The sequence below is a fragment of the Vipera ursinii genome (assembly GCF_947247035.1).
Source record: "Vipera ursinii genome assembly, chromosome: 2".
In the NCBI taxonomy this organism is placed as follows: domain Eukaryota; kingdom Metazoa; phylum Chordata; class Lepidosauria; order Squamata; family Viperidae; genus Vipera; species Vipera ursinii.
This window is the reverse complement of record NC_139513.1, coordinates 180833479-180858255: the sequence shown is the minus strand read 5'-3', so window position 1 is coordinate 180858255 and position 24777 is coordinate 180833479. Positions and strand designations below refer to the sequence as shown.

The following is a 24777-nucleotide window of genomic DNA, read 5'->3' as shown; positions in this document are numbered from 1 at the left end:
AAGACGCGACCGCCGTTCATGCCCCTGCGTTGGTGACTGCGTTTCACGAACAATTCCCATCCCGACCGCATCCGGATCGGCAGACCCGGGGGAAGGGCCCTGCGGTGCGGGATAGTGTTGTGACTCAGGGCCAGCCTGTGGGTCCGGCAGCCGGCCCAGATGTCTCGGATGACTCAGATGAGGGGGAGGAGGAGGGTGTGGAAGACGAACCGGCTGATGATGGCTTGGAGGCTTTGCAGAGCCCCCAGTCGGGGCCCTCTTCTCAGCTGCGTGAGCCCGATAGTGCGGAGGATGATGACCTACAGCTGGCCCTGTTCAAGGACGCCCGACGCAGGAGGCAGTCGAGCAGGACCAAGCAGAGAAAGGCTGCGGGTCTCCTCGGGAGGAGGCAGAGGGAGGCCACGCCCTGAACTCTAAATAAAAGGAGTGTTTGGGGAAGGGCTGGTTGCTGAAAGCAACCCTTCCGTTTGAGGATTCAAGTTCCAGTGTTTTGTTTCTTGTTCGTGTAATAAATCTTGGCAGACGCTTTTCAGCCTCAGACGCTCTCCAGTCTCTACTGTTTGAACAGGGGTTTGCCTTATTACAAGGCCGGTAGTTGGCTGGTTCAGAACACTAGCTTTCTCCATGATCCAGCGTATGTTGGCAATTTGATCTCTAGTTCCTCTGCCTCTTCGAAATCCTGCCTGTACTTCTGGTAGTTCTCGATCCACATACTGCTGAAGTCTAGCTTGTAGGATTTTAAGCATGACTTTACTAGCATGAGAAATGAGTGCAATGGTGTGATAGTTTGAACATTCTTTGGCACTTCCTTTCTTTGGAATTGGAATGTAAACTGATCTTTTCCAATCCTGTGGCCACTGTTGAGTTTTCCAAATTTGCTGGCAAATTGAGTGTAGCACTTTCACTGCACTGTCTTTTAAGATTTTGAATAGCTCAGCTGGAATACTGTCACCTCCACTAGCTTTGTTGTTGCTCAGCTTTTCTAAGGCCCACTTCACCTCACATTCTAGGATGTCTGGCTCGAGGTCAGTGACCACCTCATTGTGATTATCTGGGACGTTAAGCTCATTCTTGTATAGTTCTTCTGTGTAATTTTGCCACCTCTTCTTAATCTCTTCTGCCTCTGTTAGGTCCCTGCCATTTTGGTCCTTTATCATGCCCATTTTTGCATTGAACTTCATCTCTCCAATTTTCTTGAAAAGATCTCTGGTCCTCCCTATTCTATTGTTTTCTTCTATTTCTTTGCACTGTTCATTTAAGAAGGCATTCTTATCTCTTCTAGCTATTCTCTGGAATTCTGCATTCAATTTGGCATATCTATGTTTTTCTCCCTTGCCTTTCGCTTCCCTCCTTTCCTCAGCTATTTGCAAAGCTTCCTCAGACAGCCATTTTGCTTTCTTGCATTTCTTTTTCTTTGGGATGGTTTTGGTTGCTACCTGTTGTACAATGTTGCGAACCTCTGTCCATAGTTCTTCAGGCACTCTGTCTATCAGATCTAATTCCTTAAATCTATTTGTCACCTCTACTGTATATTCAACAGGGATATGATTTAATTCATATCTGAGTGGCCTAGTGCTTTTCCCTACTTTCTTCAGTTTAAGCCTAAACTTTGCAAGGAGAAGCTCATGGTCTGAGCCACAGTCAGCTCCTGGTCTTGTTTTTACTGACTGTATAGAGCTTCTCCATCTTTGGCTGCAGAGCATATAGTCAATCTGATTTCTGTGTTGACCGTCTGGTGATGTCCATGTGTAGAGCCGTCTCTTGGGTTGTTGGAAAAGAGTGTTTGCTATGACCATCGTATTCTCTTGACAAAATTCTATCAGCCTGTGCCCTGCTTCATTTTGTACTCCAAGGCCAAACTTGCCTGTTATTCCAGTAATCTTTTGGCTTCCTACTTTAGCATTCCAATCCCCCATGATGATAAGGACATCATTTTTTGGTGTTACTTCTATAAGGTGCTGTAGGGCTTCATAGAACCGGTCAATTTCATCCTCTTCAGCACTGGTGGTTGGGGCATAGACTTGGACTACTGTGATATTGAATGGTTTGCCTTGGATCCGAACTGAGATCATTCTGTCATTTTGAGGATTGTATCCCAGTATTGATTTTCCTACTCTTTTATTGACTATGAAGGCTACTCCATTTCTTCTGAGGGATTCTTGCCCGCAGTAGTATACCTGATGGTCATCTGAATAAATTCACCCATTCCTGTCCATTTTAGTTCGCTGATACCTAAGATGTCGATGTTCAGTCTTGTCATCTCTTGTTTGACCACGTCCAGCTTTCCTTGATTCATGGATCTTACATTCCAGGTTCCTATGGAGAAAAAATCTTTACAGCATCGGACTTTCCTTTCACCACCAGACATATCCACAGCTGAGCGTCCTTTCGGCTTTGGCCCAGTCGCTTCATTCTTTCTGGCGCTACTAGTACTAGCCCTCTGCTCTTCCCCAGTAGCATATTGGACGCCTTCCGACCTGAGGGGCTCATCTTCCAGCGTCATATTGTTTTGCCTTTTGGTACTGTCCATACTTCTGTTTAACCCTTGTTTGTTGACTTGTTTGATATTTTGATTCATTTATTGAAGGAAATATTCTGTTGCTTTTTTGTTTGAACTGTAAATAAATTTGGGTTGGGTTTTTCCACCCTATTGACTGTAAAAAGGAAAAGGGAATTGTCCCTGACACACAAACAGGGCCAGTCGTAGGCTGGAACAGAACAGTCTATATAGTTACCTTCAGAAAATACTGAAAGGAATAATATGTCAGAATCTATTTATATTTCATTTCTAACTTCTTTCTGTGCAAACCCAAATCTCACCCCCCCCTTGGATTCTGCCATTCCCAAGGAGGAAATGGAATAAACATGGGAGTTTATTGCATCCATTTCCTTCCCTTAGAAGTAACTTTTTGTTTATCTAGCCTGCCTGTTACCCATCACAATAAGATCGATGAGAGGCATACTCCCTCTCATCTTACGAGCAACTAAGGAAGGGGGGGATTCTGTTTTTTTTCTCTGGATGGAATGTGAAGGAGAGGGATTGATTGCACTACGAATGGACTGATGTTTCTCCCTTTCCCACAAGGGGCTTGCTACCTCGAGCTTGGCTGATCCAGAACTGACTAAATGAACTGAGGGGTGGAGGTTTTTTTTTAATTCCATTTATATCCCGCCCTTCTCCGAAGACTCAGGGCGGCTTACAAACTTAGCAGTAGCCTTCATTCTATGTATATGCCTGCTTATTAGGGCTTTCACACACACCCCAAGCGGCATTATTACAAAGTCACCTTAATTGCCCCCAACAATCTGGGTCCTCATTTTACCTACCTCGGAAGGATCGAAGGCTGAGTCAACCTTGAGTTTGTTGGGGACACTTTAAAAATATCAATCTGTGAAGGGATTCTTCAGGTCCTGTCTATTATACCCTCTATCATCTATGTCTTAGTAAAAGTTCCTGCTTGGATAATCTTGTCTCCAAGAATCTTTCTTTTTATTGAAAAGTTTTACAATTCATTTTATCTTTAACAATCCCTCCCCCCCTCCCTCCACCCAACCCTTCCTAACCCTCCCTAACCCTCCCCCCTTCCCCCCTCCCCCCTCCCCGACTTCCCAGAGCTAAATACAAGGTATAAAAGTAGAAACAATCATAAACAACCATATCATTTATCATTTTTATCATTTTTATTGGGGTTTTTACTATGTATTAATTGTATTTTAATCGGGCATGTATTTAATTATCTTTTAATTTTTGTACATTTCTGTGTTTTATTCTTGCCCTGTACACCGCCCTGAGTCCTCAGGGAGAAGGGCGGTATAGAAATATTAATAAATTAAATTAAATTAAATATGTTAACAACAATAAACTATTAAGTCTATTGCACTCTAGCTCATATGAAATGACTACAAGCAATACTAATATCACATAAAAAAAAACTTATACAAATGCTAAATGAAACTTTTTGGTCCCATATTTGTTCTGGATATAATCAATCCACTTTTTCCACTCCATAATATAACGTTGTTGCAAATGGTCTTTCAAATAAGCCGAAATCTTTGCCATTTCCGCCAGGTCAGAAACTTCTAGAGTCCATTCTTCTATAGTCGGCAGTTCCTCCTTCTTCCAATATTGACCTACTAAAAGTCTTGCTGCCGTAATTAGGTTCAAAATCAACTTGGTGTCCACAACAGTAGTATCTGTAATTATGCCCAGTAAGAACAATTGCGGACAAAACTTTATCCTTTGCTTAAAAATCTTCTGCATATTCCACCAGATTTTAATCCAAAAAGCTTTAACCTTTTTACAGGTCCACCATATATGAAAATACGTTGCATCTTCGCTACCACATCTCCAACATTTAGGTTGATAGTTCGGATACATACTTGCAAGCTTTTTAGGATCTAAATGCCACCTATAAAACATTTTGTAAAAGTTCTCTCTTAAATTTTGAGCTTGTGTAAATTTTACATTCCTCACCCAAATCTTTTCCCAAGTGTCCATTATGATAACTTCTTGAATATTCTGAGCCCACTTTATCATACAATCTTTAACAAGTTCTGTTTCTGAGTCAATTTCTATCAATGCAAGATATATCCGTTTGATATGTGCTGGACCCTGATTTCTAATTTGCTTTACCAAATTTTCATCAGTCATTGAGAAACCGATTTTCTGGTCTTCTTTCCACCTGGCCTGTAATTGAACATATTGAAACCAAGTTTGAACAATCTTCTCATCTCGTAAAAAATTATACAGCTTCAAACACCATACGTTCCTCTCCAAACTTAAGATCTCCTTGTATGTAGTCACATCATGTTTGAAGCCAACATTTATGTTTTTGATTGCATGTTTCGGAATTGCCCATAAAGGTATCTTGTAGTTTAGCTTATGTCTATACTTTTTCCAAACTCTCAGCAATGCCTGTCTTAAAATATGCACTTTAAACACATTATCTACCTTCTTATCATACAATAAATATGCATGCCAGCCAAATAACAAGTCGTGGCCCTCAAGATTTAATAATCTCCCTTGTGTTAGATTAATCCAATCACTTATCGCTGACAACGCAGCAGCTTCATAATATAATTTAAAGTTGGGCATTTTAAGACCACCTCTCTCACGCGTATCCTGCATGATCTTAAATTTAACTGGTGGCCTTTTCCCTGCCCATACAAATTTATTGATACCCTTTTGCTATTCCTCCAAATTTGAGTCTTTTTTAAGAATAGGTATCATTTGAAATAAAAATAGAAATTTAGGTAAAACATTCATTTTCACTGCTGCAATTTTTCCCAATAGAGACAACTGCAATTTTTCCCAGCTCCCCAATTCTTTTTGAATTTTTCCCCATAACTTTTCATAATTATTTTTATATAACTTTGCATTTGAGGGTGACAAATACACCCCCAAATATTTAACCCTTTTAACAATCTCAAATCCAGTTAACCCTTCTAGAAGGGCTTTTTGCGATACTGTCATATTTTTGGCTAATATTTTAGTTTTCTGTATATTGACCTTAAATCCAGAAACCTTCCCATATTGCATTATTATCTCCATCAGGTCCACAACAGAATTTTTTGGCTGGGTCACCGTAACAACCAGATCGTCTGCAAACGCCCTCAGTCTATAACCCTGATCTCTAATTTGAATTCCCTTAATTTTTTCCGAATTTCGTATTTTAATCAATAATATCTCCAATGTTAAGATAAATAATAAAGGTGACAACGGACACCCTTGTCTTGTGCCCTTTTCAATATTACATACTTCAGTCAAACTATTATTTACTATTATTTGGGCTGTTTGTTTTTGATATAATGCCCTAATTGGTTGTAAGAATTTATCCCCAAAATTCATTTTATCTAAAACTTTCATCAAAAATTGCCAATCCAATTGATCAAAGGCTTTTTCGGCGTCTAAAAAGATCAGCGCCGCAGGGATCTGGTTGTTCCTTTCCAAAAATTCCAACAAGTCTACTATATGCCTCACATTATTTTTCATTTGTCTACCACTGATAAACCCAGTTTGGTCCCCATGAATTATCTGTTACAGAACCCTCATCAATCTGTTAGCTAAAACCTTAGCAAATATCTTGTAGTCCGTATTCAAAAGTGATATTGGTCTATAATTTCTTACTTGAGTGACGTCCTGATCTTCCTTCGGAATCAAAGAAATAAAGGCAGTTCTCCAAGACGGAGGCACCCTTCCTCCCCATTGAATTGTCTGAAACAATTCCCTTAGTGGCTTTATCATCTCCAATTGTAAGTTTTTGTAGTACACCGCAGTCAGTCCATCCGTACCTGGCGCTTTATCCATCTTCAATTGTTTAATTGCTAAAAGGATTTCTTCTTCTGTTATCAGTTGATTAATCTCTTCATTTTGTTCTTGTGTAAGAACTGGGATGTTAGCATCCCTCAAATATACATCAATATCTGCTTCATTAATCTTATCTTTAGCATATAATTTAGAGTAAAAGTCCAAAAAGGCTTCCTTGATAAGATCCTGTTGATACACAACCTTACCCTTATGTTCTATTTTATCTATGTTAGAAGCCCTTTGCTTCTTCCTTAACCTGTAAGCTAACCATCTGCCTGGTTTATTGGCATTGCAAAAAGTATTGTGCCTAGCAAACCGTAAATTAGTTGCCACCTGATCAGCCATCAACTTATCAAATTGTCCTCTTAACAGATTAATAACCTCTTTGATCTTCACATCCGACGGATTCCGAATTAGGGCCTTTTCTTTTTCTCTAATTTCATTCTCCAATTCCTTCCTCCTAAATTCCAAGTTACGTCTGTATTTGTTATTCATATATATTAACACCCCTCTCATATAAGCTTTACTAGCATCCCAGACCATATCCATAGAAGTGCCCTTATTCATGTTAATTTCAAAAAAGTCCATCTGTTTTTTACATTCTTCCACATTTCTCTGATTTCTAAACAAGTTCTCATTTAAGCGCCAAGAGCGCCTATCTCTATTATTCTTGTCAATCTCTAACCAAACTGGACTATGGTCAGACATAGTTCTTGGACAAATCTTTATCTTTTTAATCTTGGAAAAAAAATCATTAGTCAATAATATAAAATCAATCCTGGGAAAAGATTGATGTCTATCAGAAAAAAAAAGTATAATCCTTTTCTTGTAGATGTATTTCTCTCCAAATGTCTCGCAACTCCAAATCATCCTTCATTTCAAAAAAAGATTTAGGCAATCTAGCGTGGCTCGGGATATGCCTAAAAGAGCCACCCTTGTCCAATTGTACGTCTAAGACTCTGTTACAATCTCCCATAAAAATAAAAGATTTATAATCCAACTGAGTAATCTTACTGTGTAATAAACTATAAAAGTCAGCTTGTTGTTGATTAGGAGCGTACAGTCCAACCAAAAGCGTTTTTTTTGCCTTCTAACAGCAAATCTATTATAACAAATCTTCCTTGTTTATCTGCTTCTATTAGCTCCGCTGTCACAGTATTCTTGACATAAATAACCACTCCATTTTTCTTATTCATTGCTGAAGCACTAAATTGTGTACCCAATCTAGAGTTCCATAGGTACTTTTGGTCCATAACCCTAATATGTGTTTCTTGCAAGCAAATAACATCAGTCTTAAATTGTTTTAAGTATTGAAAAACTTTCTTTCTCTTCTGTGGTGAGTTTAAGCCATTGACATTCCAAGTTAGAAACTTAGTCGCCATCCTTAGCAGCCTGAAGCTTCTGGAACACGTCTGTCAGGAGTCCCTTAACTTCCTTAGGCCGCGCCCCTCCCACAGCTTCACTATAGGTACGCTTTGGAGGTTCCATAACTTTCTGCTGGTCTTGCTCTTGCTCTTGTCTCGCTCGTCTCAAAGCAGCACGCGTCATCCTGTGCTCTCTGGCATCTTCCGATGAAGCTGTAATTTGATCCCCTCCAGTAGCTTTCTCATCTGTCTGTGTTCCTTCAGCATCTTGAGGCTTTCCCTCGCCATTTTTCTTTGCAGATTCCAAAGGTGGTAAAGAGGTGTTGCTTTTAAAACATTGTTATAAAAATCACGTGCCTGGATCACAGTGACCAAACCGTGTCTTATGCCTTCATGCATCACCACCATGCCCACTGGTATCTCCCATCTAAACTTGATGTCGCATTTCTTAAGTTCCTGTGCCAGAAAAGCAAAATCTTTCCTTCTCCTTAAGAATCTTTCTTAAGATGTGGATTGGAGTGGGTTCTGACATTAGACAGGATCTGCATTAAGAGTCAGTCTGGAAGGAAGAAACTTACTGGGGGACTTTGCAAAAAATACAATGTCTAACAACAAGGAGGGAAGCCCTATGGAAAGGGAACTTTCCCCCCCGACCGAAATCCCACCAACTATCGGAAGCTGAAGCATCATATTCCTCTGGGGAAGAGGTGGTGGAGATGTGCGACCTCAAACTGCGGTGGTCGATGGGCATTGGAAGGAAAAGCGAGTGGAAAAAGGCATCCAGGAAAGTGAGCCTGAGGCGGGGCAGCCCCCAACCTGAATGGAAGCAAGAGATGGAGAGCTCCTTGCACGTCAGCGAAGAGGACGGGAATTATGCACCACATGCAGAGTTATGCACAAGCTATTGACCTGATAAAAAAAAAAACTTGGCTCACTAAGGAAGGAGAAACCTGAGTCCTGCAGCCGCACCAGCGCCTGGAGCTGCAGCTGGAGAGACAGTGGGGGGGATCTGGAACCTGTAGCACCAGGGGCGTCTGGTGAACCTGAGCTAGCACCTCAGCAGCACCCACCCCTCACTGAACTGCAGAGGGGGATCAGCATGGGGGGGCAATACCGCCAGTGGCGTAGGCGCCAATCCATTCAAAGACTCCCACCTCTGGAAGCAAAACTCAAGGGGGAGCTGCCATGCTTGGGGTTTTTCCTAACTCAAGTCCTCAGTTATATGGAATATGGACGGGACATCCCCAGTGACAAAGCCCGCATCCACACTGTGCAATCTGCCCTGGACGGACTGGCTGCAGACTGGGTGGTGAACCTGCATTACTACAACTCCCCAGAACTCAATGACTTCAACTGCTTCATGTCATCCTTGAGGAGGTGATTTGTGGACCCTTTGGCTGATCATAAGGACCGGGAGAGAATCAAAACGGTGAGGCAGGGCAGTCGGCTGGGCCATTGCCAATAAGCTGAACTGGCCGGAAGATATCCTCCTTAGCCATTTCAAAGATGGACTAAACTATGACTTGTATGATGCTTGCCTGCCTCGAGGAGACCCACACCACCTCGATGACTGGTATGTCCTGGCAGAGGAGGTGGAGATAGACCTACTGAAGAGGCACCGCCGAGGGAAATCATGGGCCCGCCTGCCACCTGAGCAAACACGCGAGCCAGTGAAACCACCGGCTATGACTAAGAAATCATCAGGCTGTTTCAAATGCGGGAGAGAGGGCCACACACAAACACATACACTGCAGAATGCTGCTCAAAAGCCCCTCAGCGCAAATTAGACCCATCACCGGCCAGGAGATCAGGGAAGTCCCCAGCCAAACTAAAAGAACCTGCCATAAGGGGGATAGAGACTGTAGAATCCCCAACCCCTGCCAAGGACTGGGAGGTGACTCCGGCCTACACCTCGGAGGACAGCTTGGAGGGCAAAACCCTGGTAAGTGGATCCATTCCACCCATCCTTAAGACAGTGACTATATTAGCTTCCTCCATGGCCGAAGCTGTCAAAGTAAAAGCCCTAATAGACTCTGGCTGCACCCGCTACCTCATTAGCCCGACGCTGGTGGGGAATTTGGGCATTCCAGTGAGGAGACTAAAGCAACCAATCTCCTTTGGACAGTTAGATGGGGGTGCCTGCTACTCTAGCCACCTTACCAGTTCACCTGTCTCTGGGGACCCATGAGGCAAACATAACATTTGTAGTGACCCCAATGATTTTAGGGCTGGAATGGTTAAAGAAATGGAACCCCTGGGTAAATTGGAGAAGTCAACTTCCTGGAGGGGGAGAATATGAACTTAAAACCCTAAAGGACCACCCGACCCGAGGAGAGGAGACAGCATCAGTGGGGGAAGACAAGGGGTTACCACAAATACCAGAAGAATACCAGGACCTTGCTGAAGTTTTCAGTGAGGGACAGGCGGATGAGCTCCCCCCTCACTGACCCACAGACTGTGCTATAGAATTCAAACCCGGGGCAAAACTCCCAAAGCCTAAGCTGTTATCCATGAGCCCTAAAGAGATGGCGGAGATGGAAAGATTCATAAATAAAAACCTAAAAAGGGGATTTATTGAGCCTGACAAACCCAAAGCTCCGGTCCTGTTCAGGGAGAAGAAGGATGACATGATGCACTTATGCGTAGGTTACTGGGCCCTAAACACAATTAGTGAAAGTAATCTCTATCCCCTAACCCTAATGAAAGATATGCTATCCCACCTATCGAAAGGAAGGTTTTTTTTTACCAAACTAGACCTAAGAGAAGTATACTACCGCATTAGGATGAAGGAAGGGGAAGAATGGAAGACCGCATTCAATTGTCCAATGGGTTGCTACCAGTTCAGAGTTCTGCCTTTCGGATTGTAAGGCCCCCCCACAGTTTTTATGCAATTAATTAATGAAGTGCTAAGAGAGCACCTATATAAGGGCATCCTGATTTACCTAGATGACATCCTTATCTTCACTGAGACCAAAGAGGAGCATATTAATTTAGTCAGAGCAGTTCTGAAAAAACTGTGGGCCACCCACCTATATGCAAAATTATTGAAATGTGAATTCCACCAGGAAAGAATAGACCAGGGCTTTTCAACCAGTGGTACGGGTACCACCTGTGGTACATTGGCACCTAGCAGGTGGTACACGACCATCCTAGAAAAGTGGTAGTGGGGGAGGGGAGTGAGCTGAACCGGTGGCAGCACCGCACAAGCCTGAGTGAGAGACAGATGGAGCTGCGGAAGCACCACGATCAGCACCAGGCTCCAGCTGGAGCTCAGCACTGATCCTGGCATTTCTGCTGAGACCAGAAGGAGCACCGATCAGCTGGAATGTTGCAGCATCTCCAGGGTCTTGTGATTTACATTCAGATGCTTGGCAACTGATTCATATTTATGACGGTCACAATGTCCCAGGGTCATGTGAAGTGACCAAAACCTGCTGCAACCACCCAGCAGATGGGGGAAATAAAAACCAAACACCCACCCCCACTTTCAATCTTCAAGAGAAAGGCTCACAACAATGAAAACCTCAGACAGAAGGAAGAGCGCCGCCAGGTGGGCAGGCAGGTGTCTTGCTCAGCTGTGCCTTGGGGGGCACTTTTTTCAATGCCATTGTAACTTCAAACAGTCACTAAGTGAATTGTTGTAAGTCGAGGACTACCTGCACTTTATCATTTTTTCTTTTTTGTGTGTGTGTCAGGTTTTTGACACCTTGCTGGGCTACTGGTGGTAATCAGATGTTGCCATATCCTAAAAGTGGTACAATCAGTGAAAAGGTTGAAAAGCCCTGGAATAGATTACCTGGGGTATCGCATATTCCCACAGGGCATCAAAACGGACCCCAAGAAAGTCAGGGCAGTATTAGAATGGGCACCACCCCGTACAAGGAAGCAATTGCAAAGTTTCCTGGGATTTACAAACTTCTACCGCCAATTCATCCCTTTGTTTGCCCAAATAGCCCTGCCCCTCACAAACTTGTTGAAAACGAGGGAGGTGGGCAGTGAAACCCAGCCAGTCCCTGAAGTGGACAATGGAATGTCAAGGCGGCATTTGAGAGGCTAAAGCAGGAGTTGGCAACCTGTTCAGTTCCCCCCTCCCAAGGTACAAACAGACAGATAAGCAGGCACGATTCACAAGGGTTAGGTCTTTATGCTGTAGTAATTGCTTTCCGATAAAGCCTTGGCAGCAAGATACTCACAGTCAGCCAAAAATAAGCTCGTTACCTCAAGCGTCCGCTGAAATGAGATAACTGCCAAACAATTAATCCAAGTAACAATCCAAAAACAGAGGTGAATAAGTGTTGTCAAGAATCCAGACCAGAGTTTCAAAGACGTGACCAGAAGTTGTTAGAATTATTGTTCGTCACAAAGTTCTGAGAGCAGCCACACCCCCAAAGAAGGAAGCCCTGCCAGTTCCTCCCCATCATTGTCAGAGTCCTCTTCCTTGAGTTGGACGGGCTCGTGGGTCGGGGCCACAACACTATCCCCCACCACAGGGCCCTTCCCCCGTGTCTGACGGTCAGGATGCGGTCGAGATGGGCATTGTTCGTGGAAAACCCGCACGAGGTCAGGAGCATGGACTGCGGAAGCGTCTATCCAGGAGAAGTCCTCAGGTCCGTACCCCTTCCACTCAACCAGATATTGGAAGCGCCCCTTTAGCCAGCGGGAGTCCCGGATACTGGCCACCTCGTATTCTGCTGAGCCGTCCTTGTCAAGTGTAGTCGGTGGGGCAGGAGCCGTCGGGCGTCAAAGGGAACACGAGGGGGCTTCGGGGACCATCCGGGATCGGTGAAAGATCCTCATGGAGCGTGGCAGAGTCAACCAGTAGGCCACAGGGTTGATGACCGCTTCAATCGGGAACAGGCCGATGTATTGATGGTTCAGTTTCTTTACCAGTCGGTCGGTGGGGAGATGCTTCGTGGATAACCACACTTGATCTCTGACCGCCAGCGGTGGCGTTGCCCGTCGGGAGCAGTCAGCAAACCGTTTATAGTCCTCCTTGTCGCCGTACCAATCAATTGTCGCCGTACCAATTGTTGGACTGCCTGCAACTCCGAAAGGAAGTCCTGGGTCTCGGGAACCGGAGAATCTGAGGGAGCCAGAGGGAAGAGCCACGGATGGTACCCCACATTGGCATAGAACGGGGTTGTCTGGGTGTGTTGGGAGGTGTGTTGGAAGTTATTGAAGGCAAACTCCGCTAGGGAGAGGTAATTGGCCCAGTTATCCTGCTGCTGGTTCATGAAACAGCGCAGGTACTGCTCCAGGATGCTGATTACCTTCTCTGTACCCCCATCGGTCTCTGTATGGTGTGCCGACGACAAACACACCTGCACCTCCAACGCGGCCATCAGGCTTTTCCAAAATTGTGCCGTAAATTGCATGCCGCGATCTGACACTACCCAATTCGTGCAATTCGGGCAATTCGTGGAGACGGAAGACATGCTGTAGGAACAACCGGGCAGTCGTACGGGCCGTTGGCAGCCCCCGGCATGGAATAAAGTGCACCATTTTGGTTAACATATCAGCTACCACTAGGACGGTGGTAAACCCTGAGGTCTGTTAAGAAGTCCATGGAGATTGCTCCCCATGGTCTCTCTCGTGTCGGTAGGGGTTGGAGGAGGCCGGGAGGTGTGCCCATGGCGGCCTTTGTTGGCACGGCACACAGGACATCACATACGCATGTATTTCGTGCTGTACCCGAGGCCACCAAAAGGTCTGCATCACTAAATTGAGGGTCTTGAAAAACCCAAAGTGCCCCGCCGCAGGGTTATCATGACACTGTGTCATCACGAAGGTTCGGAGCGGCCCCGTGGGTACATATAGTCGCCCCTGATATTTCAGCAAACCCTCCTCCAAAGTCCATGAGGACGCGGAACCAACCTCGGCCTTCCTCTGTTGCGGCCAGTCGTCCAGGCGCTGTGCCTCACGTACCTGAGCCCGCAAGTCCACCGGCTCATGGACTGTGGCCAAGGATTCCATGGGCAGCACTGTCCCCAGGGGCAGTGGGTCCTTGGTGCGGAGGTACTCTGGCTTGCAGGACAGGGCATCTGCCTTCTGGTTGTTACCGCTGGAGATGTAGGTCACACAAAAGTTGAACCGGGTGAAAAACAAAGACCATCGGATCTGCCGCTGGTTCAACTTCCTGTCCGCCTTCAGGTGTTCTAGGTTCCGATGGTCTGTCCGGACCTCCACCTGGTGTCGGGCCCCCTCAAGATGATGCCGCCAAGCCTCAATAGCCTTGATAGCCAGCAACTCTTTTTCCCAAATGGTATAGTTGCGCTCAGAAGGATTGAGTTTCCGCGAATAGTAAGTGCAGGGAAAAAGAGTGCCGCCATCCACCGGGGCCTGCAATAACACCACCCCAAGAGCCATGTTGGACGCGTTCATCTCCATGACAAAAGGATGGTCCGGATCGGGGTGCCTCAGGATGGGTTCCATGATGAATGCCTTCTTGAGGGCCTCGAACGCCTGTTGCTGCGGGGGACCCCACCGGAACGGGACCTGCTTCTTAAGGAGCTGGGTTAACGGAACTGTCAGTGTAGCGAAACCCGGGATGAAGGTCCGGTAATAGTTGGCGAACCCCAGAAGATGCTGGATATCCTTCACCCAATGAGGGTGTTCCCAACTACACAAGGCCTCTACCTTGCATGGATCCATGGCGATGCCTTCGGGAGATATGATGTGGCCTAGGAACTCTATGGAAGTCTGGAAGAAGAGGCATTTCTCCAGCTTCGTATAGAGGTGATGCTCCTGAAGGCACTGAAAGACGAGGCGGACGTGCTGCAGATGGTTTTCCCTGGACCGGGAGTATATCAGAATGTCGTCCAGGTAGACCACCACGAACCTGTCCAACATGTCCCAAAAAACATCGTTCATCAGGTGTTGGAAGACTGCGGGGGCATTGGTCAGCCCGAATGGCATAACAGTGTATTCGAAATGACCGTATCAGGTGCCAAACGCCGTCTTCCATTCATCCCCCTTATGCATCCGTACTAGATTGTAGGCCACTCAGAGATCGAGCTTGGTGAAGATGGTTGCCTCACGCAGCCTCTCCATCAGCTCCGGGATGAGCGGCAGGAGGTACTGATTCCTTACCGCGATGGCGTTCAGTCGGCGATAGTCACAGCACAAGCATAGATCCCCTGTCTTCTTGACGAAGAAGACTGGGGCCGAGAGAGGGGACCACGAAGGCCGAATGAACCCCCTGGCCAGGTTCTTGTCCAAAAAGTCCCGCAAAACAGCCAACTCAGGCTCTGACATGCGGTACAGACATCCCACTGGCAGTGGCGCGTTGGGCAGAAGGTCCACGGGGCAATCGTAGGGCTGGTGTGGGGGCAAACGGTCCGCCTCCTCGCTGAACACATCCGCGAAGTCCACCAGGTCAGGAGGCAAGGAGATGGCAGGGGCGGAGACTTTCTGGCTGGCACAGGTGTGGCAGACATGGTCTACGCACTGCAGGCTCGGAAAAGAGATGGCGTTCCACGACCACACTGCCTGAGGATCATGGGTTCGAAGCCAAGCCATACCCAGGACCAAAGGGAAATGGAGGTCCGCTGTGATATAAAACTGAATCGCCTCCTCATGTGCCCCAATGGCTAGGCACAAAGGCTGGGTGGCAGATTTAATGGGGCCCGATACAAGCTCCCGCCCATCAATGGTCTCTACCCTCAACGGAGGGTCCACTGGAATCAAGGGAACACCAAAATGGGCTGCAAAGGCCTGGTCCATAAAATTGGTCGTGGCCCCCGAATTCACCAGCACATGCACCTGGATCCCCCCCGGTCGGTCAGACAAAAAGACCCGAGTGTCCAAAATCAGATGTTGAGGGGGTCCAGAGTCCACGTCTGCTGTTCCTGGCAGGGGTGTGATACGTGCCTTGTCTAGGGTTTCCCCTATACTGGGCCTGTCTCGTTTCCCAACTGGTCAGTCCGAGCCCGAGACCCAGGGCCAGATTTTGGCACCCCACCCCGCTTCCTAGGACAGGAGGCGGCGAAATATCCAGGCTCCACAATATAAACACAACCCCCCTTGATGTCTCCAAGTCCTTTCCTGGACTGTCAGGTGAGGTCTGGCTGCTCCCAGCTCCATTGGCTCCTCTGCAATTGCCACGAAACGTGGGGTGACCCGGGACGCTGTTGGTGCAGGATGCGGATGTACAGGTGCAGACGGCGGCATGGGCAGCTCCTGGACGGTCCGATGGGTCTTTCAATGTTGGAGGCGAGCATCAGTGCGAAGGCATTGGACCACCAGGGCGTCGAGGGTCAGGGAAGCCTCTACACAGACCAGTTCGTCCTGAAGCTCATCTGAAAGCCCATCTTGGAAGGCATCCAGTAACGCCGCGTCATTCCAAGCTGAGTCTTGGGACAACAGCCGGAAGTTGGCGATATAGTCCTGCAGGGGGCGTCTTCCTTGCCGGACGTCTTTGATACATCTGGCTGCAGTCTAGGTGCGGATGGGGTCCTCATACATGAGCCTCATGTGTTGCCAGAAGCCCTGGTAATCGGTTAACAAGGGGCCGTTCTGGGTTAACAACGCTGTGGCCCATCGAGCGGCAGAGCCAGAAAGAAGGCTAATCACAAACCCCACCCTAGCCTGGTTATCAGAGAAATCCTCCGGCCTTATGGCCATAAACAATTGACACTGTCCCATGAAGGTCAGGAACATCTCAGGCTGTTCAGAAAACGTATCCAGCACCGTTACCGGGCATTTTCGACGGGGAGGGGGAGCTGCAGGAGCATTCAGCAAGGCGAGTTGTGCAGTCAATTGTACCACTTGCTGTTGCAGGAGTTGGTTGTCATCCTGCAGCTGCTGCTACAGCTGCTGCTGCTGCTGTTGTTGGTCCTTCTTGATTAAAAGACGGTCTGTTTGTTGTGTGGGGTGATGAACAAGTTGTTCTGTTCCCCCCTCCCAAGGTACAAACAGACAGACAAGCAGGCACGATTCACAAGGGTTAAGTCTTTATGCTGTAGTAATTGCTTTCTGATAAAGCCTTGGCAGCAAGATACCCACAGTCAGCCAAAAATAAGCTCGTTGCCTCAAGTGTCTGCTGAAATGAGATAACTGCCAAACAATTAATCCAAGTAACAATCCAAAAACAGTGAATAAGCGTTCTCAAGAATCCAGACCAGAGTTTCAAAGACGTGACCAGAAGTTGTTAGAATTATTGTTCGTCACAAAGTTCTGAGAGCAGCCACACCCCCTTTTATACCTTGTGGGGTGTGGCTCAGTGACTCAGCTAATCCCTGGCCCTCCTACTCTTCCTACGCTGCTGTAAACGCTTGGCCCTGCGTCTTTCTCGGGGGTCTAGCCATGATTCATCTTCGCTAGCCTGTATCTGCTCGGGCTCCGTCCCAGCCTGGCTAATTACAGGCTGCTCCTGTCGGCCTTCAGATGGAGACTGAGACCTTGCCAAAGAGGAGGGCCCTGGAGAGGGAGCCCTTGCCAGAAGGGAGGGCCCCAGAGAGGGAGGTGTTGTGACTCAGGGCCAGCCTGTGGGTCCGGCAGCCGGCTCAGATGCCTCGGATGACTCAGATGAGGGGGAGGAGGACCGTGTGGAAGACGAACTGGCTGATGATGGCTTGGAGGCTTTGCAGAGCCCCCAGCCGGGGCCCTCTTCTCAGCTGCGTGAGCCCGATAGTGCGGAGGATGATGACCCACAGCTGGCCCTGTTCAAGGACGCCCGACGCAGGAGGCAGTCGAGCAGGACCAAACAGAGAAAGGCTGTGGGACTCCTCGGGAGGAGGCACAGGGAGGCCACGCCCTGATCTCTAAATAAAAGGAGTGTTTGGGGAAGGGCTGGTTGCTGAAAGCAACCCTTCCGTTTGAGGATTCAAGTTCCAGTGTTTTGTTTCTTGTCTTGTTGTTTGAGTAATAAATCTTGGCAGACGCTTTTCAGCCTCAGACGCTCTCCAGTCTCTACTGTTTGAACAGGGGTTTGCCTTATTGCAAGGCCGGTAGCAGGCTGGATCAGAACAGTTTGCTTTCAGCCTCCCACCCCTTACTACTACGATGGAGCAGCTTCGTGCCGAGAATGCTCAGCTCACCCAGCAACTCACTTTGCTGGCAGCTCAGGTGGCTCAACTGCAAGCTCAGGTACATGCTGCACCCCCACCCAGGAGGAAATGTCAGATAGCAATGCCGGATAAATTTGCTGGCAATCCAGAACTGTTTCCTGCCTTCCTGGGACAATGCCAGCTTTTTATCAGCGTGAGAGCAGCTGATTTCCCCACTGACCGGGATAAGGTGGGATTCGTGTTAAGCCTTCTGTCGGGGGATGCAGCTCGTTGGGGCACGCCTCTGCTGGCACAACCTAGCCCTTTGTTGGATAACTTCGGGGGGTTTTGTGACCATATGCGCTTAATGTACGAGGACCCAATTAAGGCGCAGACTGCTACCCGACGCCTGAAAGCTCTGAGGCAGGGTCAGCGCCCCCTACAGGCCTATATCAGCGATTTCCGGCTGCTTAGCCAGGATTCCGCCTGGAATGAGGCTGCGCTCGTGGTTTCATCCGGCCCTCGTCCTCGCCAGTGTCTGCGCCCGTGCTCTTCGTCAAAAAGAAGTCGGGCGAGTTACGGCTTTGCTGTGACTACCGGAAACTCAACGCCATCATGGTGCGTAACCGTTACCCGCTGCCCCTCTTCCCCGAGCTCTTGGACCGACTCCGGGAGGCTAAGATCTTCACGAAACTGGACCTGCGTGGAGCTTACAACCTCGTCAGGGTTCGGCCGGGTGATGAGTGGAAGACGGCGTTTGGTACTCGCTATGGACATTTCGAGTACACGGTGATGCCGTTTGGCCTGACCAACGCCCCCGCTGTGTTTCAGCATTTTATGAACGACATCTTTCGGGATCTGTTGGACCAGTTTGTCGTGATCTATCTGGACGACATCCTGATTTACTCCCCGTCGCGTGAAGCGCATCATCAGCATCTCCGTCAGGTCCTGCAGCGCCTCCGGAAACATCGGCTGTTTGCCAAGTTGGAGAAGTGCCAGTTCTACCAGGTGACCATCGATTTCCTGGGTCACCGCATTTCTCCTGAGGGCATCGCCATGGAGCCGAGTAAAGTTGAGTCGTTGCAGAGTTGGCAACCTCCGCGTCGCGTGAAGGATGTTCAGCGACTTCTTGGATTTGCCAACTACTATCGAACATTCATCCCTGGATTTGCTGCCTTAACAGCCCCCCTCACCCGGCTCCTGCAGAAGAAGACTCGCTTCCAGTGGAACGCCCCCGAACAACAGGCGTTCCAGGCTTTGAAGGACGCCTTCATGAAGGAGCCCATCTTGAAGCATCCTGACCCGCAACGGCCGTTTGTCGTGGAGGCGGACGCCTCCGACATTGCCATTGGGGCTGTGTTACTCCAGGCAGCGACGCCCAGCGGTACCCTTTTCCCTTGCGCGTATCACTCTCGGAAATTGAACCCCTCGGAGCGCAACTATACCATCTGGGAGAAGGAGCTGCTGGCCATTAAGGCGGCGTTCGAGGCTTGGAGGCATCATCTGGAGGGGGCGCAACATCAAATCGAGGTCCGGACGGACCACAAGAATCTGGAAAGCCTGCAGACCGCTCGGAATTTGAACCAACGCCAGATCCGGTGGTCCCTTTTCTTTGCGAGGTTTGACTTCCGGGTGCGGTACATACCAAGCGGGCACAATCAGAGAGCGGATGCTTTGTCCAGGAAGCCCGAATACACCCGAGTGGAAGACAAGCTTCTGCCCAGGACAGTGATCCCCGTCGAGTCTTTTGCTGCGGTGCAGGAGCCGGTGGATATACGGGCTCGGATCCGGGAGGCGCAGCAGCAGGAGGCGTGGGTGGCTCAGCGGAAGGAAGAGGTGGGGCCAGATTCGCCTTGGTCGGTCACGGATGGACTTTTGTATTTTCATGACCGGCTCTATGTTCCGGGAGGGCCACTCAGGGGACTCGTCCTCAGCCAGTGTCATGATAACCCGGCTGCGGGGCATTTTGGCCTGTTCAAGACTCTGAACCTGGTCTCCCGTACCTTCTGGTGGCCCCGAGTCCGACACGACGTCCAGTCTTATGTCACCTCCTGCATCCCATGCAGACAGGCCAAGTCAGCGACAGGGGCCCGCCTGGTTTACTGCAGCCTTTGCCAACACCCAAGAGACCCTGGGGGGCTGTGTCCATGGACTTTCTGACGGACCTACCCCCATCCTCCGGCTTCACGACAGTGTTTGTCGTGGTGGACATGCTGACCAAGATGGCGCACTTCATCCCCTGTCGCGGCTTACCGTCAGCTCGCGCCACTAGTCGCAAGTTCATCCAACAGGTGTTCCGGCTGCACGGCCTCCCCGATAGAGTCGTCTCCGATAGGGGGGCCCAGTTTACAGCCCGTTTCTGGCAGGAGTTGATGCGTGCGTTGGACATTAAGGTTTGCCTCTCGTCCGCGCATCATCCTCAAACTGACGGGGGTACCGAGAAGGTCATCGGTATCTTAGAGCAGTATCTGCGCTGCTACGTTAACCTGCAGCAGGACAATTGGGTGGACTATTTGGCCATAGCCGAGTTTGCCTTTAACAACTCGCAGCACACCTCCACGCAGATGACACCGTTCTTGGCCAATGTGGGTTATCACCCCCGGTTTTTCCCCCTTTCTCCCATGGACTCTCCGGAGCCGGCAGCGAACGACTTCATGGCGGAGTTACAGGCGATCCATCGGTTGGTGCGACGGCAGCTGGAGAAGGCCAAGGCCGACTACAAGAGGTTCGCCGATCGGTCAAGAAGGGATACGCCTCCACTATCGGTGGGGGATCGGGTCTGGCTGTCCACCAGGAACCTACCATCCACACGGCCGGCGAGGAAGCTGGACCACCGTTACCTTGGACCGTTCCCAGTCGAGGCCGTCATCAATCCGGTCGCCTATCGTTTAACTCTGCCACGTTCCCTGCGCGTGCACCCCGTCTTCCATCGGTCCTTGTTGGTCCCCGAACAACCGGCTTGTCCACTTCGCCAAGCGGAACCTCCCCCATCAGGACCTCATGATGGAGGCAGCACCCCCGAGTACGAGGTCGCCAGCATCAGGGATTCCCGTTGGCTGAAAGGTCGCTTTCAGTACCTGATCGAGTGGAAAGGGTACGGGCCGGAGGACTTCACATGGGAAGACGCGACCGCCGTTCATGCCCCTGCGTTGGTGACTGCTTTTCACGAACAATTCCCATCCCGACCGCATCCGGATCGGCAGACCCGGGGGAAGGGCCCTGCGGTGCGGGATAGTGTTGTGACTCAGGGCCAGCCTGTGGGTCCGGCAGCCGGCTCAGATGCCTTGGATGACTCAGATGAGGGGGAGGAGGACCGTGTGGAAGACGAACTGGCTGATGATGGCTTGGAGGCTTTGCAGAGCCCCCAGCCGGGGCCCTCTTCTCAGCTGCGTGAGCCCGATAGTGCGGAGGATGATGACCCACAGCTGGCCCTGTTCAAGGACGCCCGACGCAGGAGGCAGTCGAGCAGGACCAAACAGAGAAAGGCTGTGGGACTCCTCGGGAGGAGGCACAGGGAGGCCACGCCCTGATCTCTAAATAAAAGGAGTGTTTGGGGAAGGGCTGGTTGCTGAAAGCAACCCTTCCGTTTGAGGATTCAAGTTCCAGTGTTTTGTTTCTTGTCTTGTTGTTTGAGTAATAAATCTTGGCAGACGCTTTTCAGCCTCAGACGCTCTCCAGTCTCTACTGTTTGAACAGGGGTTTGCCTTATTGCAAGGCCGGTAGCAGGCTGGATCAGAACAGGAGGCCCTGCCAGTTCCTCCACATCATCCTCAGAGTCCTCTTCCTCGGGTAGGACAGGCTCAGGGGTCGGGGCCACATCACAACCTGAAACAGCGAAACAGCCACTCGGAACCGGTTCCATCTCAAAACAAAAACCAACCCTGGGAGCCGCAAAATGTGCGCCCGCATGTGCAGAACAGGCTTGATTGAAGAGTGGAGCCTAAGGCAAGATATGCACCAGCCTTGCCCCCGTCCACCTCTGGTATGGACGGCTCTGCCGTCCTGGCTTTTCCTCCCCTCAGAAAAGACTGCTCTCCCCCCACCCTGTGCTCTCCCTGTCTGGGAATTTCTTCTTTCCACCTTTTGGCATGAAGGTTCCAAGGGAGTGGAGGAGGAAGCCGATGGGGAGAAGGAGCTGCTGCGGCAAATCTTCCAAGGCTTTGTGAAAGAGGGAGGCGGTGGTGGGATTAAAATAAAATGGGCGGGGGGAGGTTGAGGAAACCCAGCAGAAGCCTACAACAGAGGGCGAGCAAGAAAGGCAAGATCGGGGAGAGGAAGAAAGCTTTCAGGGCTTGCCCAGCAGGCAGCTGCTCTCCGCTCTCAGAAATCGCCATGGCAGGAGTGAAAAGAAGCTGGAGAATGCCTCTGCCCAGTCTACCAAGCAAATAAAAGTTGAATGCAGTGACTTTTGATAGGTCAGTATTGGAAGAAAGAGGAACTGCCGACCATAGAAGAGTGGACTTTAAAGGTTTCTGACCTGGCAGAGATGGCGAAGATTTCGGCCTATTTGAAAGATCACTCGCAAGATCGCTATATTATGGAATGGAGAATATGGATTGAGTTTATCCAGAATAAGTATAGGGTTAAGAAGTTTCATGTAGCATTTGAATAAGTCTTCTTTCTTTTTTTCTTTTCTTATTTTAGTTTTTCTATATATATTTAATATTGTTAAGGTTTGTTTTATCCTATATAAGCTAAAGAGAGATGGATTTTATAGTTTATAGTTGTTAGTATATGATTGTTTATGATTGCTTTTTATATATATACCTTGTATTTAGCTCTGGGAAGTCGGGGGGGGAGGGGGGAGGGGGGAGAGGTTGGGGGGGTGAAGGGAGGGGGAGGGGGGAGGGGGGAGAGGTAGGGGGGGGGTGAAGGGAGGGGGAGGGGGTTTTTAAAGGAAAATTGTATGTTAAAACTTTTTCAATAAAAAAAAAAAGTTGAATGCAGTGGCTGGCAGGCAGGGACTGCGAGGAGCAGCCATGATTGGAGGTACAGAAGTCAACACTGCCAAAGAGGAGGAAGGAAAGGAAAAGTGGGGGTCTTTAAATAGCCACACCCACTTTTCCCCCCTTTTATCCTATTTTTTGCAATGACCGGTTGCAGATATCCACATGTGTATGCTTGTCAGGTTTGGAAGCCTCCGTTTAAGTCTGTTCGTGTGCATAGACATAGGCTGACTCCTTCTCATTTCCTGCCTTTGCTGCCTCTCTTGTGTTTGTGTGTTTGAGAGAAAGAGACACCAAATCCATTGGTTTACCAGCGAACCACTGCCGCCTCCTCCTTGTCTCCTGCCCTTCCTGCCTCTCCTGTGGAGACGCGTTTGCGTCTATCTGTGTCCATCTCTGCCACTCAAAGCCATCCTGCAATGGTTTCAATTGGCCACAATCGGCCCCTTCATTGCCAAGCATCCCTATAGAAGTCAATGGAGGTCCACAGCGCCTCGAAAGGCCAGGCGCAGCACCTCCAAGTCTGCTGGTTTTACCGGCGAGCCACTGCCTCCTGCAGCTCCTCACCGCCTTCTTTCACTCTGAACCGCGACCCATGAGGATTCCTCTCCCCACAGCTGCCATGCCAGTTCATCCCTTGCCCGTTGGTGCCATGAGCTGTGAGCCGCGGGGATACCTCGCCATGGCAGCGTCGCTGGCCCGCTTCCGCTGGCTCCTCTGTGCTTTGGCTGTGCTGCTGATGTTAGAACCGCGCTGAGCCGCTCGTTGACTCTGGCAGCATCCCGTAGCTGCCCTGGCATCGGCTGATTGGTCGCGGTCCTCACGGTCCACTCATTGGGCCTCCCGGCTTCCTGGCAACACATCCCGCAGGGGAGGTCTGCTAGGGAGGCAGTGGTCCGGCGTTGTTCCCCCCCATGTGTGTGTGTGTCGCGCGGGGAGTGGCTGGTAGAGGCAGCGGCAGTCCGGTGTTTGTGTGTTGAGCCCCGTCAACCCGACACACAGGAGGGGGGAGACCGCTGGACCGCTGCCTCCCTAGCAACTGTTCCCCATGGGTTTACACACACACACACACATACACAGGAGGGGGGGAAACAATGCCGGACTGCCGCTGCCTCTACCAGCCGTTCCCCGTGGGTCCCCCCCACACACACAGGAGGTGGGTGGAAACAACGCCAGACTGCCACTGCCTCTTATCTGCCGTTCCCCATGGGTCCAACACAAACACACATACGCACGAGGTGGGGAAACAACGCCAGACTGCCACTGCCTCTACCAGCCATTTCCCGCGGGTCCGACACACGCACACACACAGGAGGGGAGAAACAATGTCAGAGTGCCGCCGCTTGTACCAGCCGTTCCCGTGGGTCTGACACACACACACACACACACACACACACACACACAGGAGGGGGGGAAACAATGCCAGACTGCCACCGCCTCTACCAGCCATTCCCATGGGTCTGACACACACGAAGGGGAGAAACAACTCCGGACTGTTGCTGCCTCTACCAGATGCTCCCCACAGGTCTGACACACACACACACGCATGAGGAGGGGAAACAATGCTGGACTGCCACTGCCTCTACCAACTGTTCCCCGTGGGTCTGACACACGCACGAGCAGGGGAAACAACACCGGACTGCCGCCACCTCTACCAGCCATTCCCCACGGGTCTGACACACACGCACAAGGGGGGGAAACAACGCCAGACCGTGGCCTCTCTAGCAGACCTCCCCTGTGGGATGTGCTGCCAGGAAGCCAGGCGGCCTGATGAGCAGACCGTGCGGACCGCAGCCCATCGGCCGAGGCCGGGCCAGCTCGGGGATGCAGCCAGAGTCAACGAGCGGCTCGGCACAGTTCTGACTGGAGCACAGAGGAGCCAGCGGAGGTGAGCCAGGGGTGAGGCATCCTTGCGGATCACAGCTCGCGGCACCAACAGAGCAAGGGATGAACCGGTGTGGCAGCTGTGGGGAGAGAATCATCGCGGGCCACGCTTCAGAGTGGAAGAAGGTGCGGAGCTGCAGGAGGCGGTGGCTCTCTGGTAAAACCAACAGACTTGGAGGCGCCATGGCTGGCCTTTCAAGGCGCCACGGACCTCCATTGACTTCCATGGAGATGCTTGGCAATGAAGGGGCTGATTGTGGCCGATTGAAACCGCTGCAGGATGGCTTTGA

The 24777-nt window shown here is 49.6% G+C and overlaps 1 protein-coding gene across 6 annotated transcripts in view; it reads left to right on the top strand.

The window, feature by feature from the left end:
- The window catches only part of DNM2 (dynamin 2), a 186749-nt gene that overhangs the window by 41075 nt on the left and 120897 nt on the right, over positions 1–24777 (top strand). The window lies entirely within an intron of this gene.